The following is a 16297-nucleotide window of genomic DNA, read 5'->3' as shown; positions in this document are numbered from 1 at the left end:
GGGCACATTAATCACACAATGCAGCCTTCAGGTCATCAAAAGCCTTCCAATACTTTTCAGTCATATGACATTCTGTTGTTCCTGTCTGGAGTTCAGTACTGCACACAATAAGGAGCTACAGAGGGAAAAAGAACCTAGGTCGCCCTCCTCTCAACCAATATTTTTCTACACAGGCCTAGGTCTTAGAAGGTGTAATGGCCGTAAATTGTGGTTCAAAACCCTATCGCTTAAGGTATTTTGTACTACCCATATTTCCAAATTTTGAGGTAGTCACCCACAAGCTCGCCACCTTCAATTTTTGATTAATAAAAGTTTTACTTCAGGTAGTCTCCCCAATGAGCCTCACGGTGTAAGAGCTCATGTAAATTACACCAGGTATTTCGCAAATCCAGTAATGAGAAAAACGTGAGGAAAAAATGTGAGGAAAAAATGTGAGCGAGGCGAGATGGCACCTCACGTGCGCAACACCAATTGAGCCTGCTGACTGGTACTCATCAGCTCTGCCCACTCTTATCATCATCGGTTGCCATCACGCTCCAAAAATAATAACGTGTCCACAAAAATAAACCCAAAGAAAATTTTTAAGAAAATTTTTGTGCGGGTAAATAGCGCGACTAAATAGTGAAAGTAAAACAATGAAAAAGATGCACCCTCTATAGGTTCAAACTTTATTCCTCCTTAGATGTGCACCCAGTTCAAAACTTAAAAAGGTTGCTAAATATGCATACCATTATGTTGTGCCAACATGTTTCATCGCCAAATGTATTTGTAGCGATTTCGTCAGGGCAAATACAGTCGCTTGGCACACGTCAGGGACACTTCTTAGAGTTTCATTCGGGGACTGCCAAAAGTAAAAGACACACAACACACTTAACTATTTCCACGACCCATTCTGCATGGACGGATATATGTCTCTCATTTGAATCCATCAATTACCCTTGTGGAGCCATGGCCTCGCGTACCAGCTCGTTCCTACAGGTCACCCTAGGGCTCCTTGTATGAGTCCTCATGGTGGTTCAGCATTCAGCTGTAATGCCAATCTGTAGAGAGGGCAGTTTCAATATACTCAGATTTCTATTGTTTACATCCTCTTATCAGCAAACTGACATCCCACACTAGTACAACGAGCCCCTCGTTAATACTGTTCTAGTGTGACTCTCTCCTTTAGTTGTTTCTCTATATACTTATCAGCGCTGTACTAGGATTACAAATGCCCGGTATACATTCATGTACATTGATGTGTCCTCACTCGTAAACCACAGAACCCCCACTAATGCGAAAACAAACCAACCAGGCATCGAGAGGGGGCTTTTTAAAAAAAAAGGAAGTTTTCAATTCTGGCCCCATTCTCTCGAGATTTTATCATAGTTTTACCCATGGATCGGTATTTAGCAAAATATTTAGCAAATTATTTATAAACGGGATCGTAGGCCAATGGAATCCTTTATTTCATACAGAGCACCCTCCTTCTCATCCACCACCTCCTTACCACCCAAAGCCTCACGGAGCTCCTTATCTCCGCCGGTCGAGTGTGTTGTGTTACCGCGTCTGATTATATTCATTCTCCGGGAACGCCCACCCTCTCGCGGAACAAGTATAAGCGCCATTTTGGATTGGGGAGGCTGTGGATACGAGGTCAAGATTAAGCACATACACGTGCCAATCTCTATTCCATGTTTTTTATATATATGGTTGAGTCCTGGGCCATAATCTAGGGATTATCCTCTGGGGTTCCTCTCCGGAGGGCTCATTGGTGATTCTCAATGGGGTGTAACACGCGCGCTTCCCTGCCTGTCTTCATGTCTTACTTTTACCATTATGGGCGCCATCTTTGACTGGTAAAAAAAGTGACCCAGCTATCTACTGGCCAGTTAGATTTCTAGTTTCAGGTCTCTATTACATCGCCTTAGTCACTCTCAGGGGGACTATTTTGAAATGGGGAGATTATGCGTCCGGGATCAAGATTAGGCATAACGCGTAAATCTCTATTTGGTGTTTCTGGTTGTATCATGGGCGACAGTATGGAAAATACCCAATGAGATTCCTCTCTGAAGGATTCATTAGTAATTCTTAGTGGGATGCTGCACGTGTGCTTTCCTATGTGTCTCCATGCCTTTCTTTTTCACCATACCACTAAACCCTGTTTCTTCTACTCTTATCTTTTGTGTTTTATATATATATCTCTCAATCTGTAACTATGATCTAAATGAACCCTACCATTACGAAGTATATATCTTGTTCATCTATTGGAAAATATTTTTTGTTGTTGAAGTACAATTTTTATATAATTTTTATTGAGTTGGGGTACTGAGAATATAAACAAATTAGGTGTTATCTCATAGTTACATACCCACAGACCTAATCAGGGCAAGAGGAGGGAGAATAGACAGGAGTTAGAGAGGCAGTGCAAGATCGTCCATTGATAAGTTTAGTTCCAAGTTACGGACACTCAGTATCTTGCCCTCCCCCACTCAATTTGGTCATTCAGTCCAAACTGGTCAGCTTTCTCCTGGAAAATCCATCTGGCTTCTTTTGAGGCCAGTAGATCTTCAACGTTTTGGGGTGAACCCATTATTTTCTCCAAAACCACCCACGTGAAGGTATGCTTGGTGTTGTGACAATGTTGTACCAATTTGGTCGTGAGCTTGCCTCCTCTGATCGTACTCAGATGTTCCTGTATTCTGACTTTCACCTTCCTCGTCGTGAGTCCTATGTATTGAAGGTTACATTGGCACGTAAGTCTGTAGACCACATTGGCAGTATTGCAATTACTAAAACACTTCAAATGCCAGATTTTTCCTGAATTAAGGGTTACACTCTGGGTTTTCTTTGTTAATCCACACACAGAGCATAGTCCACATGGGTCATGTCCTGAAGGGATGGACGACTCTGTCGGCCTCTGTGCCATTTTGACACGTGTTTGTACAAGTTTATCGCCCAGGTTGCTAGATCTTTTAAAAGCAAACCTAGGGGGAGGCATGATGAAATCCTCAGTAGACAACAATGCCCAATGCTTTCGTATGGACTGACGAATCTGTGTGGCTAAAGGGTCAAACGTCATGACCACAGGTAAGCAGTCATCTCTTGTTTTTCATTTTTCTGAAGCAAAACACTCCGCGGGGTGTTCATTGCTCTTTTTTTAGCCTGTCTGATGATCTTACGGGGGTACTGCCTCATCTCAAGTTTGGCACATGGAACTACAGTAGCCAGACAGCAGTATACCTTGATCTGGACATCTATGAAGAAGGGGGTAAATTATGTTCTAAGGTACATCAAAAACCCACAGATAAAAATTCTCTCCTGTCTTACAATTCGTATCACCCCAGAGCACTCAGGGATAATTTACCCGTGGGACAGTTCCTTCGGTACCGCAGGAACTGTTCATCCACTGTAACATTCCTGGACCAATCAGAAGAACTCTGTGCCAAACTTGAGATGAGGCAGTACCCCCATAACATCATCAGACAGGCTAAAAAAAGAGCAATGAACACCCAGCGGAGTGTTTTGCTTCAGAAAAATGAAAAAACAAGAGATGACTGCTTACCTGTGGTCATGACGTTTGACCCTTTAGCCACACAGATTCGTCAGTCCATACGAAAGCATTGGGCATTGTTGTCTACTGAGGATTTCATCATGCCTCCCCCTAGGTTTGCTTTTAAAAGATCTAGCAACCTGGGCGATAAACTTGTACACACACGTGTCAAAATGGCACAGAGGCCGACAGAGTTGTCCATCCCTTCAGGACATTACCCATGTGGACTATGCTCTGTGTGTGGATTAACAAAGAAAACCCAGAGTGTAACCCTTAATTCAGGAAAAATCTGGCATTTGAAGTGTTTTAGTAATTGCAATACTGCCAATGTGGTCTACAGACTTACGTGCCAATGTAACCTTCAATACATAGGACTCACGACGAGGAAGGTGAAAGTCAGAATACAGGAACATCTGAGTACGATCAGAGGAGGCAAGCTCACAACCAAATTGGTACAACATTGTCACAACACCAAGCATACCTTCACGTGGGTGGTTTTGGAGAAAATAATGGGTTCACCCCAAAACGTTGAAGATCTACTGGCCTCAAAAGAAGCCAGATGGATTTTCCAGGAGAAATCTGACCAGTTTGGACTGAATGACCAAATTGAGTGGGGGAGGGCAAGATACTGAGTGTCCGTAACTTGGAACTAAACTTATCAATGGACGATCTGGCACTGCCTCTCTAACTCCTGTCTATTCTCCCTCCTCTTGCCCTGATTAGGTCTGTGGGTATGTAACTATGAGATAACACCTAATTTGTTTATATTCTCAATACCCCTACCCAATAAAAATTATATAAAAATTATACTTCAACAACAAAAATTATATTTCAATAGATGAACAAGATATATACTTCGTAATGGTAGGGTTCATTTAGATCATAGTTACAGATTGAGAGATATATATATAAAACACAAAAGATAAGAGTAGAAGAAACAGGGTTTAGTGGTATGGTGAAAAAGAAAGGCATGGAGACACATAGGGAAGCACACATGCAGCATCCCACTAAGAATTACTAATGAATCCTTCAGAGAGGAATCTCATTGGGTATTTTCCATACTGTCGCCCATGATACAACCAGAAACACCAAATAGAGATTTACGCGTTGTGCCTAATCTTGATCCCGGACGCATAATCTCCCCATTTCAAAATAGTCCCCGTGAGAGTGACTAAGGCGATGTAATAGAGACCTGAAACTAGAAATCTAACTGGCCAGTAGATAGCTGGGTCACTTATTTTACCAGTCAAAGATGGCGCCCATAATGTTAAAAGTAAGACATGAAGACAGGCAGGGAAGCGCGCGTGTTACACCCCATTGAGAATCACCAATGAGCCCTCCGGAGAGGAACCCCAGAGGATAATCCCTAGATTATGGCCCAGGACTCAACCATATATATAAAAAACATGGAATAGAGATTGGCACATGTATGTGCTTAATCTTGACCTCGTATCCACAGCCTCCCCAATCCAAAATGGCGCTTATACTTGTTCCGCGAGATGGTGGGCGTTCCCGGAGAATGAATATAATCAGACGCGGTAACACAACACACTCGACCGGCGGAGATAAGGAGATCCGTGAGGCTTTGGGTGGTAAGGAGGTGATGGATGAGAAGGAGGGTGCTCTGTATGAAATAGAGGATTCCATTAGCCTACGATCCCGTTTATAAATAATTTGCTAAATATTTTGCTAAATACCGATCCATGGGTAAAACTATGATAAAATCTCGAGAGAATGGGGCCAGAATTGAAAACTTCCTTTTTTTTAAAAAAGCCCCCTCTCGATGCCTGGTTGGTTTGTTTTCGCATTAGTGGGGGTTCTGTGGTTTACGAGTGAGGACACATCAGTGTACATGAATGTATACCGGGCATTTGTAATCCTAGTACAGCGCTGATAAGTATATAGAGAAACAACTAAAGGAGAGAGTCACACTAGAACAGTATTAACGAGGGGCTCGTTGTACTAGTGTGGGATGTCAGTTTGCTGATAAGAGGATGTAAACAATAGAAATCTGAGTATATTGAAACTGCCCTCTCTACAGATTGGCATTACAGCTGAATGCTGAACCACCACGAGGACTCATACAAGGAGCCCTAGGGTGACCTGTAGGAACGAGCTGGTACGCGAGGCCATGGCTCCACAAGGGTAATTGATGGATTCAAATGAGAGACATATATCCGTCCATGCAGAATGGGTCGTGGAAATAGTTAAGTGTGTTGTGTGTCTTTTACTTTTGGCAGTCCCCGAATTAAACTCTAAGCAGTGTCCCTGACGTGTGCCAAGCGACTGTATTTGCCCTGACGAAATCGCTACAAATACATTTGGCGATGAAACATGTTGGCACAACATAATGGTATGCATATTTAGCAACCTTTTTAAGTTTTGAACTGGGTGCACATCTAAGGAGGAATAAAGTTTGAACCTATAGAGGGTGCATCTTTTTCATTGTTTTACTTTCACTATTTAGTCGCACTATTTACCCGCACAAAAATTTTCTTAAACATTTTCTTTGGGTTTATTTTTGGGGACACGTTATTATTTTTGGAGCGTGATGGCAACCGATGATGATAAGAGTGGGCAGAGCTGATGAGTACCAGTCAGGAGGCTCAATTGGTGTTGCGCACGTGAGGTGCCATCTCGCCTCGCTCACATTTTTTCCTCACATTTTTTCCTCACATTTTTTCCTCACGTTTTTCTCATTACTGGATTTGAGAAATACCTGGTGTAATTGACATGAGCTCTTACACCGTGAGGCTCATTGGGGAGACTGCCTGAAGTAAAACTTTTATTAATCAAAAATTGAAGGTGGCGAGCTTGTGGGTGACTACCTCAAAATTTGGAAATATGGGTAGTACAAAATACCTTAAGCGATAGGGTTTTGAACCACAATTTACGGCCATTACACCTTCTAAGACCTAGGCCTGTGTAGAAAAATATTGGAGTTCAGTACTGTCAAAGGGGCACCAATAGTTCCATAGTTGGCTGCAAAGTTCCAGTACTAGCTGATGAAGCCTAAGAAATCTCTCACCTGGGTCCGAGATATAGGGCCTTCCCAAATTCCTTTGTCTTTAAGTAACATGCAATTAGACAGAGTGCTGTCACTCTGGCTGATAAAGGCTGATTGGTTAAACCACTCTATGTATGCTAATTGTGGGCAGGGTCAGACTGGGTCAGAAAATAGAAAAGGCATCAAAATTAATGTGGGCCCCATTATCGAATCAGATAGCTAAAAATATGTCCCACTTTTGGAAATTGCGAGGTTTTCAACTTGTAAGGAGACATTGCACTAGTGTTTTACAATGTATGCATGCATTTTTGCTTGCTACAGGCAAAGTTTGTGAGCCTGCACTGGCGCCCTAGAAGGGCGGGCCTCTAGTGCCAGCAAGGCACCAGCCCACCCCTCTTCCTCTGATTATGGGGACCCCTCAAGGAGGAGTCCCCCTACTCATGCAACCTGTGGCGGCAGCGCGCAGGGTGCGTCATTTCTGGGGCGCGAGGAACGGGGGGGGGGTGTATATAGGCCTCCCCCACCCTCTGTCCTTCCTCCTTTGCGCCCTGGACACGCCGTCTCGACTGGTTGTCTGGCGTTGTGATTTATTGTCGTGAGCCACGCATCGTCGCGTTCATGGGTGCCTGCAGGGCATTTGGCGGTGAGTCCCCCTGCTATAAGGGTGCCTCTCTGCCTGTTTGTCGCTAATTCGAATGCCACCCTTTGTCCCCTCGGGGCATGCGGTGGGGCCCCTGATCTGGCACTGGTTCAGTTGTGGGCATTGTTGACCCCTGCATTTCTCTGTGGTCGAGTGATTGCGTTGGGTTTTGGCGAGTGGGCATTGAGCGGTGTGGGAGTTGTTTCATGTTCCCCTTGTGGGGTGGATGCTCGGTGTCCATGGGAGGAGGCGGCGCTGTGCGGGGGGGGGCGGAATTACTTCCGTCAAAGTCTGTCTAAGGGGTCATGCGGACCAGCTGCGGCGGGTTACCTCTCCGAGTTTCGGAGGTTGTTTTGACCCTGAGTTGAGGTGAGCCCAACACCTCTAATGGCTAACCCCCCCTCTCTCACCATGCTGCCATGAGCAGTGTTGGACCCCGCCCCAGTTGCACGTCCGAGCCTTGGTCCCGCTGGGGGCTGTTGTTGTCGGCACTTGGGAGGGGGGGATCCGACTCCCGCCGCAGTCCGTGGTGGCATGCCCAGCGCTCGGGGGACAGTGGCGCTTCCATTTTCCCCCATGTGGGGGGCACCCAACGGCCGCGGGCATGTGAAGGCTTAAACTACCGCCTCTGGTGCAGGAAACCAGGGTTCGAGCCTCGAGGTCGCGTCCGCATCCTGTGATTTTGGGCAAATCACTTAATCTCCCCGTGCCTCAATGTGTAATGTAAATACGGTGCTCAGGTACAGCGCTTCAATACCTTCGGGTCGAGTTCGCGCTATATTAATGATGCAAAAAAATTAAAAAGGTGGCTTTGCTCGGCTCCCCTGCAGAGCCGCCGTTGGGCGGCCCCTGGAGGGTTTCGTTGTAGGGATGCGGCCAGGGGCAGTGTTCGCCCTGACGGGTCGGAGCTCGCCCCTGGAGCTCGGCCTATGCTGATGTGCTGGGAGTTTGGTGTGGCTTGATCGGAGGGGCTTGTGCTCCCAGCGCGCCGGTGGTGCCGACTCCTGTACTGCATGTCGGCGCCGGACGAATGCAGCGCGGGGAGTGTCATCGGGGTCTGATTGTGCTGGCTCGCGGTTGGAGCGCGGGTGGGTTGGCAGACCGGGCACGGGCTTTGGTTTTGGAGGCCCTGGGTTTCGTCCTGCTGACTGCGGGTCTCGCTGCGTGGCGGGAGGGGGGCTGTCCCGCTGCTGTTTCCAGGGGGCAGCACGGTGACCGCGTGCACAGTGCAGTAGTGCCTTGGTGGGGTCCACCGATGCGGGCCTGCCTGTGCCCCTTGACGCACCCCCTCCCCACCCCTCCCACCCCCCCAGTGTTATATTGGTGGGTAGGTAGCTATGGGGTAAGCACTCATCGTGTGTGATAGCGATTTGCATAGACGTGGCCAGGGGCCCCGGGTTCAAGTCCCAGCACCTACGTAAGTTGTGCCATGTTACCTAGCGCATCGCATGCCTTCCCAAGCGCTGATCTGCATGCGGGGTCCCTGGCTTGCTGAGCTGCGCTAGGGCTCACGGGCTGACCGGTCGGGCTTGTGGCCAGCGGCGCCCAGGTATTTATGGTAGAATAACAAACTGTCTAAAGCCTCCCTTGAGGGTTCAGCAGATATTACAATCCATTTCTGTGTTTTGCAGCTTCGGATCAAACTTCCTTGTAGCTTCTTTCTGGATGGCAGGCAAGCCAACGACACTACTTTAAGCTCTGTTAGGACCGTTTCCTTCCTTTGCGCATACACCCATAGAGCCTCTGGGTGTTTTCACACAGTGTGAAATAGGCATTAAAAAATTTATTAAATAATATTCGTGCTGAGATCAAAGGCGGAAGTGCAGTGAGGCACGGCCTGACCTCTAGAGTGAACATAAGAGTCTCCTCGCTGTAGGTAAACAGGATTAAATAATTGGCAATTTAACTCCCTGAGCCATCGTAACGGTAAAAATAAATAAAGAGGATGGTACGTTCTCATGATGGGAAGCCCTCAAACGCAACTTTTTCACAGCACCGTGGTCTTCAGATTTAGCATTCGTTCCCATTTAATATTATGTCTGCCGACACTGCGCACCTGCTATCAACAGTGATGACAACCTGCCAGTGTATCCGAGAAGGGTGGAAAATCGGGACATTATGAGTGGGTTGGTATTTTCGACTCCTGTACAAACGAATTTTGTGTAGGGGTTGAAATTCAGAGTTATCCAGTATTTATCAAATCTTGTAATTACTGAGTGTTCATAATCTCACCTTTTATTACATTTCGGCACATCAAACCTACCAAGATTTAATAAGGAAAATAGTGCAGTAGTCACTGCAACATGCACATTTTAGTGGAGTCAGCACAACAATCCACATTATTCCCCAAACCTCAGAATTGGTGCCAGTTATTGCACCAAATTCATTTTGATCACTGGGGAGTCCAATTTTATTGAGTGCGATAAACAGCACCAACTCTCCAACACACTCATAATTAGGGCCTATGAGATTGCTGAGACTGGCCATGAGTGGGACCGACTTCCAGATTTGAGATGCCTTGAGCGAAAATGTTCTCAATATTACTCAGGATTCAATAGGTTATGGTGCACTCAGTTAGACAAACCTTTTCGATATAGCCTTGGCACAGCTTTAGCTATCTCGTCAGGCTAGTGCTTTTCCCAAAAAAGAAATTAAAAAAAAATGTATATATACATATACACACACACACAAAAAGAGGGGCTCTTGGTCAGTGGGCTTCATCCATTGGTCTGCTAAGGTGTCACGCATATTCAGGCTCCACCTACTTGCAGTATACTGCATGGGGCTATGGGTAAACCAATTTTTCCCACCGGCCTCCTCACCTTGGGTGACCGGACAAAGTCCGTGCATATTGTTCACATATGCCTTTGAATAGTTCCTTTCTCTTCAGGACAATGCTAGTTCAACATGTGCTTTATTTAATGTAGAATTTTATATTAACCTTAAATATTGGCTAATTTTTGCATGAACTTTAACTGTCTAGTAGATGGTGAATAATTTTACTTCTCTTTAAAGTTGATGGAATGTTTAAGGGATATTGTAACACTGTAGCTGTCTGCAAGTAAAAGTGCTTGGTTTGGCAGTGATTTCATTTTGTCTCCTTCATAAATAATTATAATAAAACACGTATGTCTTCCCCCTTGTGGATATAAGTTAATTGGGACACTTGCGTTGCTCAGGTACGGGGTTTCGCAGAACAGGCAGCGTTACAGGATATGTTTGTGTGCGGTTCACGGACACCATTCGGCTGCCGGACTATATGGGCGCAGCCTCCTTGCTAGGAGGAATAGCCCTAGTTCATGCATAATGGCAATAAAGCGTCCTGCTCATAGCCATTTTGTTGTCACAGTATTATATCTCGGTGTCTGGTCAAAAGATTGAATTGTTAATAGCACACAGGATAAGCGTTGATGTCACCGCGGACCGGCAGCTGCAAACTCCGGGGTATCCTCCAGGTCTACCGGCGTTCGTTCTGCATGAAATGACAGTGTATGAGCGACGGGCAGTCTTTACCAGCCTACATTATTCAGTGTGCACCCAAGCATCATGTAGGAGCCGTTGGTAAGGTGGGGTCCTTACAGTGGTGCCTTTGAGAGTGACCAGAGAAGTGGATTGGTTGGTTGTGGTGCCTTTACTTGGAGTTGGGATGCTCGGATCAAACCTTGGCTTGTCCCGTTGGCACCTGGGGGGCGCTGTGGGGGGGTGCACTGTGAGCAATCGGTTTCGCTTAATTGCATTGAGTGAAGACGTTGCTGCTGGGCCAACAAGGTCCTGGTGCCGCCAGGGGTTATGGAACATGTGTACATCGCTCAGGCAGCTCCAGCCCAGAAATGCGCAAAAAAAATAAATAAAGCAGATTTAAACCTCGGTGGTCTTAGAGCTTCGCGTTGGTCCGATGGGTGTAATTACTGATATCAATATGTCTCTCTCAGTGTTCCTTGCCCTTGATTGTGCCCGGTTGATTTTGCATTGTGTTTTGTATGGATGGCGTGGCTGGTGGCTGTGCATATGTGGGGCAGGAAGATGTGACCAGGGACTGCATCTGCTAACAGACTGCCGGAGCCTGGTAACGTGCACAACAACAGGGGAGGCTCACATACGGAATACTCCTATTGTTAGTCCATGTATCCATGTATATTTCAGTGCCCTAGGAGGTGTTTTTGCCACCGGGTGGCACTGTCCCGCGGTTAGTGTTATTTCTCCTTTCACGCTAGTGTCATTTCGGCGCCGTAGGAAGGAGCCGTGGGCCTGCCTCTGTGCATGCGGGGTGGTGGCACTGGTCGGATTGGTGGTATGTCCGTCTATCCGAGCGGATAACGGGCACCGGTAGCATCGAGTTACTGTAGCCTGCGGGGTACTTGACATGCTATATGCTACTTTCGTTGAGGCATATGCGAGCATTGTTTAATGGGTATCCCCTGGAAGGGTTGTAGGCGATATAGTTACCTTCCCCCTTCGCGTAGCCCTACGTTACCCCCGGTTTATTGCTTGTCTCATATTGAAACTCACGACTGGGGCACCCTACTGTGACCCGCACACTTGACTAAGTGACAGTTCACCTGTGCTAGATCAGACAGGGTGGTCCCTGGTGCGTGGCACTTTCACCTAATTGTCAACACAGGTGCTTGTGACAGCTTGCCACCAGTCAGCGCTGTTTGTCGATTTAGAGATGACCACAGCAGCAGGCAATAATTTATTGAATATACACTATATTCCGTTGCGCTGCCCAAGCCATTCTGATAGCCTTGAGGGCCTGGAATATTCTGAATCGCCACTCTTGCACAAGTGTCAGGGTTAGTGGGTGATGTAACTTGGTTTTGCGGCTTGGCGGGAGCATTGTGCGGTGTAATTACGGATCGGTATGTCTCCCTCGCCTCCAGAGTTTGATTTTGCTAGCAATAAAGGTAATTTCGTATTCATTTAAATGTCTCTCCATTGATTGGTGGTGTTGCTTAGTGTAAGGGTCCCACTTGCACTTGAGCTTGCTATGCTTGGAAGGCGCTGTGCAGGGGTGGATCCTTCTGCGTTGCCTTGGTGAGTGTCATGCGCAGGGGGTTGGGTCTGTGGTGCCTTTCCTTTGGAGTCGGGATGTTCGGTGTAAACCTCGGTGTCCCGTTTGGCACCTGGGTGGCGTGCGCCGTGAGAAGTCTGTTTTGATTATTGCATTGAGCGAAGATTTCGCTGCTTGGCCAACAAGGTCCTTTGGCCACCAGGAGTTATGCATGTGGCCCTTATCAATGTCTTATTGATGTATGTTCTACTGGTGACAAATGGTAAAATGGTTGTCGGTTTTGGCCGGGGCTCGGCAAGTTTGGTTTCATCTTTCTCACCTAACACTTGTGCATTATCGGCCTAGAAGCCAAGTATACTTCACAGGGCTCTGCTCACACCAAAGTGGGCCAAGATCACACAAAGCACAGGATGAGTGATTGGTGTCAGTCAGATATGGCGAATCAGGAGATATATGCCAGAGGTAGCGGATATGACATTTCAGACCAGATCAGCGATATTATCATGGTTCATCCGTGTCCCAATATTGACAAAAGTTACGGACAGGCTCTGTTTTGCAAAGAATAGTTAATTTGTCTCGCATGTGCCTCTTTCGCAGTACAACAAGGTCACTTTTGTCTCCAACGCGGGGATTGTGCGCCACTATTCCGTTTCCAAAGGGCTCCCGCTTTCCGCTTCCGGCACCTTGTTTATGTGCAGGTGACCTGCCTGGCTGTTGCGGAAGTTGATGAGTGGAATAGTCCCATTTGCGGTTGAGCTTGCTATTCATCGAAGGGAGACATTTAATGAATGTTCAACACGTTAGCTAACAAGCAGTGTTAAAGCCAAGGGTACTAGCGTGTAGTAGGTACTCCACAGGGCTTGGTCGCCCCACTCACTGCTGCCGCTCCTGCCTGCCTTTGCCGCCTCCTGCCTGCAGATTCCTTCGCTCGCTGCCCGCTGCTCCTGGGAATTTCCCGCTGCTCCTGGGAATTTCCCGCTGCCGGCTGCTTCTTGGAATTTCCCGCCACTGCCTCCCTGCGGCCCCGCCCCCCTGTGATTCCATTTGCCGCCCCGCTCCCGCCACCCAGCTGCTCCTCCCTCCCGGCTCCTTACTTAAGGGGACCGTAGGGGACAACAGAGTGTGACCGCTCAGCCCTCCACAGGGCTGGGTCGCCCCACTCACTGCTGCCGCTCCTGCCTGCCTTTGCCGCCTCCTGCCTGCAGATTCCTTTGCTCGCTGCCCGCTGCTCCTGGGAATTTCCCGCTGCTCCTGGGAATTTCCCGCTGCCCGCTGCTTCTTGGAATTTCCCGCCGCTGCCTCCCTGCGGCCCCGCCCCCCTGTGATTCCATTCGCCGCCCCACTCCCGCCACCCAGCTGCTCCTCCCTCCCGGCTCCTTACTTATGATGCCCCCAGAGCGACCGCACAGCGGACGCGCGCAGCGGGAGCGCGCAGCGGGAGCGCCGAAGGTGCGCCAAAGGTAAGCCCGTCTGCGCCCGTCCGTGCCTTGACCGCGCCCAGCGCCAGACCCCCTGGTCCTCGCCCTCGCCCTCGCCAGCATATCCTGCACATCTACGACGCCAAAACCCTCCACGCACTCAACGCCGGCCGAAACACCGCCTGCTACCGAGCCACCCCGAGACGCACCCACGGACCCTTCACCTGCCTGACCTGCCGCTTCACCGGCCTCCGACCCAACACCGCACCTGCTAAACCGAGCCTCAGCAACAAACACCTGATGTGCATCCTGCTCAACACCCGCTCCGTTCACAGGCATGCCGTCGAACTCTGGAACCTCCTCGACTCGACAGCACCAGACATCGCCTTCCTGACGGAAACCTGGATGAACGCCTCCTCAGCGCCCGACGTCGCCATCGCCGTCCCAGAAGGCTACAAAATCACCAGGAAGGACCGCGTCAACCAGACAGGAGGAGGCGTCGCCATCATCCACAAGAACACCATCCGCATCACGACCAACTCCGATGACACCTTCACCTCCGCCGAACACCTCCACTTCCAGATACACACCGACCCCAAGACCACGCTCAGAGGCGCCCTCGTCTACAGACCACCGGGACCACGCACACAGTTCAGCGAAGACATCACAGACTTCGTCAGCCCGCACGCCATCAATTCCAGCGACTACATCCTCCTGGGGGACCTCAACTTCCACCTGGAGGACAACAAGGACTGCAACACCACTGCTCTGCTGGACAACCTGGCCAACCTCGGACTCAAGCAACTGGTAACCACCCCCACCCACTACGCCAGCCACTCGCTTGACCCAGTCTTCTCATCCAGCAAATACGTCACCTTCAGCCACTCCACCAATCTCCAGTGGACTGACCACAGCTGCGTCCACTTCAGCTTCAGTAAAACGACGACCCACCACCACCCTCAACAAGCCCCCCGCAGGAGCTGGAACAAGATCACCGGCGACCAGCTCACCACCTTCCTCAGCCAGAACCCCCCCACCAGCTCAACGGACCCCAAGAAGCCGCCAACAACCTCACACAGTGGATCACCAACTGCGCAGACGCCCTTGCACCACTGAAGAAGAACCCCCCCAGCAGACACGGCAGCAAGAAAGCCTCCTGGTTCACCGACGAGCTCATCACCTCCAAGAAGAACTGCCGCTCCCTGGAGAACACCTGGCGCACCAACCAGACCACAGACAACATGACGGCCCTCAAACACGCCACCCGCAAACACCACCAACTGATCCGCACCACAAAGAAGACAGCCTTCAAGGAACGACTGGACAACAACACCCACAACAGCAAGGAACTCTTCAGCATCGTCAAAGAGCTCTCCAACCCCGATGCCGGAAACAATGACATTACTCCCTCGCAAGACCTCTGCGACTCCCTCGCAGCCTTCTTCCACGACAAGATCGCCAACATTCACAACAGCTTCGGCCCACCAACCACGAACCCCACCACCGAACCGATGCCCCCCACCACCACCCTCCGCACCTGGACCCCAGTCAGCACCGAAGACACAACACGCACAATGAACACCATCCACTCCGGATCCCCTACGGACCCCTGCCCACACCACATCTTCAACACGGCCGACCACATCATCGCACCCCACCTCCGCGACATCATCAACGCCTCCTTCAACACCACCACCTTCCCGGAGTGCTGGAAACACGCCGAGATCAGTGCCCTGCTGAAGAAACCAACTGCAGACCCCTCCGACCTCAAGAACTACCGCCCCATCTCGCTCCTCCCGTTTCCTGCCAAAGTCATCGAGAAGACCGTCAACAGACAGCTAGCCGCCTTCCTCGAGACCAACGGATCCCTCAACCACTCGCAATCCGGCTTCTGAGCCAACCACAGCACGGAGACCGCCCTCATCGCAGCCACAGACGACATCAGGACCCTAATGGACAACGGGGAAACTGCGGCCCTCATCCTCCTGGACCTCTCCGCAGCATTCAACACTGTCTGCCACCGCACCCTGGTACAGCGCCTGAACAACACCGGCATCCAGGAGAAGGCCCTGGAGTGGATCACCTCATTCCTCGCCGGAAGAACCCAGAGAGTCCGCCTCCCCCCGTTCCGGTCAGCGGCCACCGAAGTCATCTGCGGCGTTCCACAAGGGTCATCGCTCAGCCCCACCCTCTTCAACGTCTACATGAGCCCCCTCGCAACCATCGCACGTCAACACAACCTCAAGATCATCACCTACGCTGACGACACCCAGCTGATCCTCTCTCTCACCAGCGACCCGGACGCCGCCAGAGCCAGCCTACACGAAGGGATGAAAGACATCGCCGAATGGATGAAGAACAGCCGCCTGAAACTGAACTCAGACAAGACGCAGGTCCTCATCCTGGGATCATCACCCTCCGCCTGGGACGACTCCTGGTGGCCCCCCGCCCTGGGAGCCACCCCCAAGCCAACGGACCACGCACGCAACCTAGGCTTCATCCTGGACTCCTCCCTCTCGATGACCAGACAAGTCAACGCCGTCTCGTCTTCATGCTTCAACACCCTGCGCATGCTTCGAAAGATCTTCCGGTGGATCCCCACCGAGACCAGGAAGACGGTCACCCAGGCCCTCGTCACCAGTCGGCTGGACTACGGGAACGCCCTCTACGCCGGCACCGCCGCCAAACT

Source organism: Triturus cristatus, chromosome 4_2 (assembly GCF_964204655.1).
Source record: "Triturus cristatus chromosome 4_2, aTriCri1.1, whole genome shotgun sequence".
NCBI classification, from domain to species: domain Eukaryota; kingdom Metazoa; phylum Chordata; class Amphibia; order Caudata; family Salamandridae; genus Triturus; species Triturus cristatus.
This window is presented reverse-complemented; position numbering follows the sequence as displayed.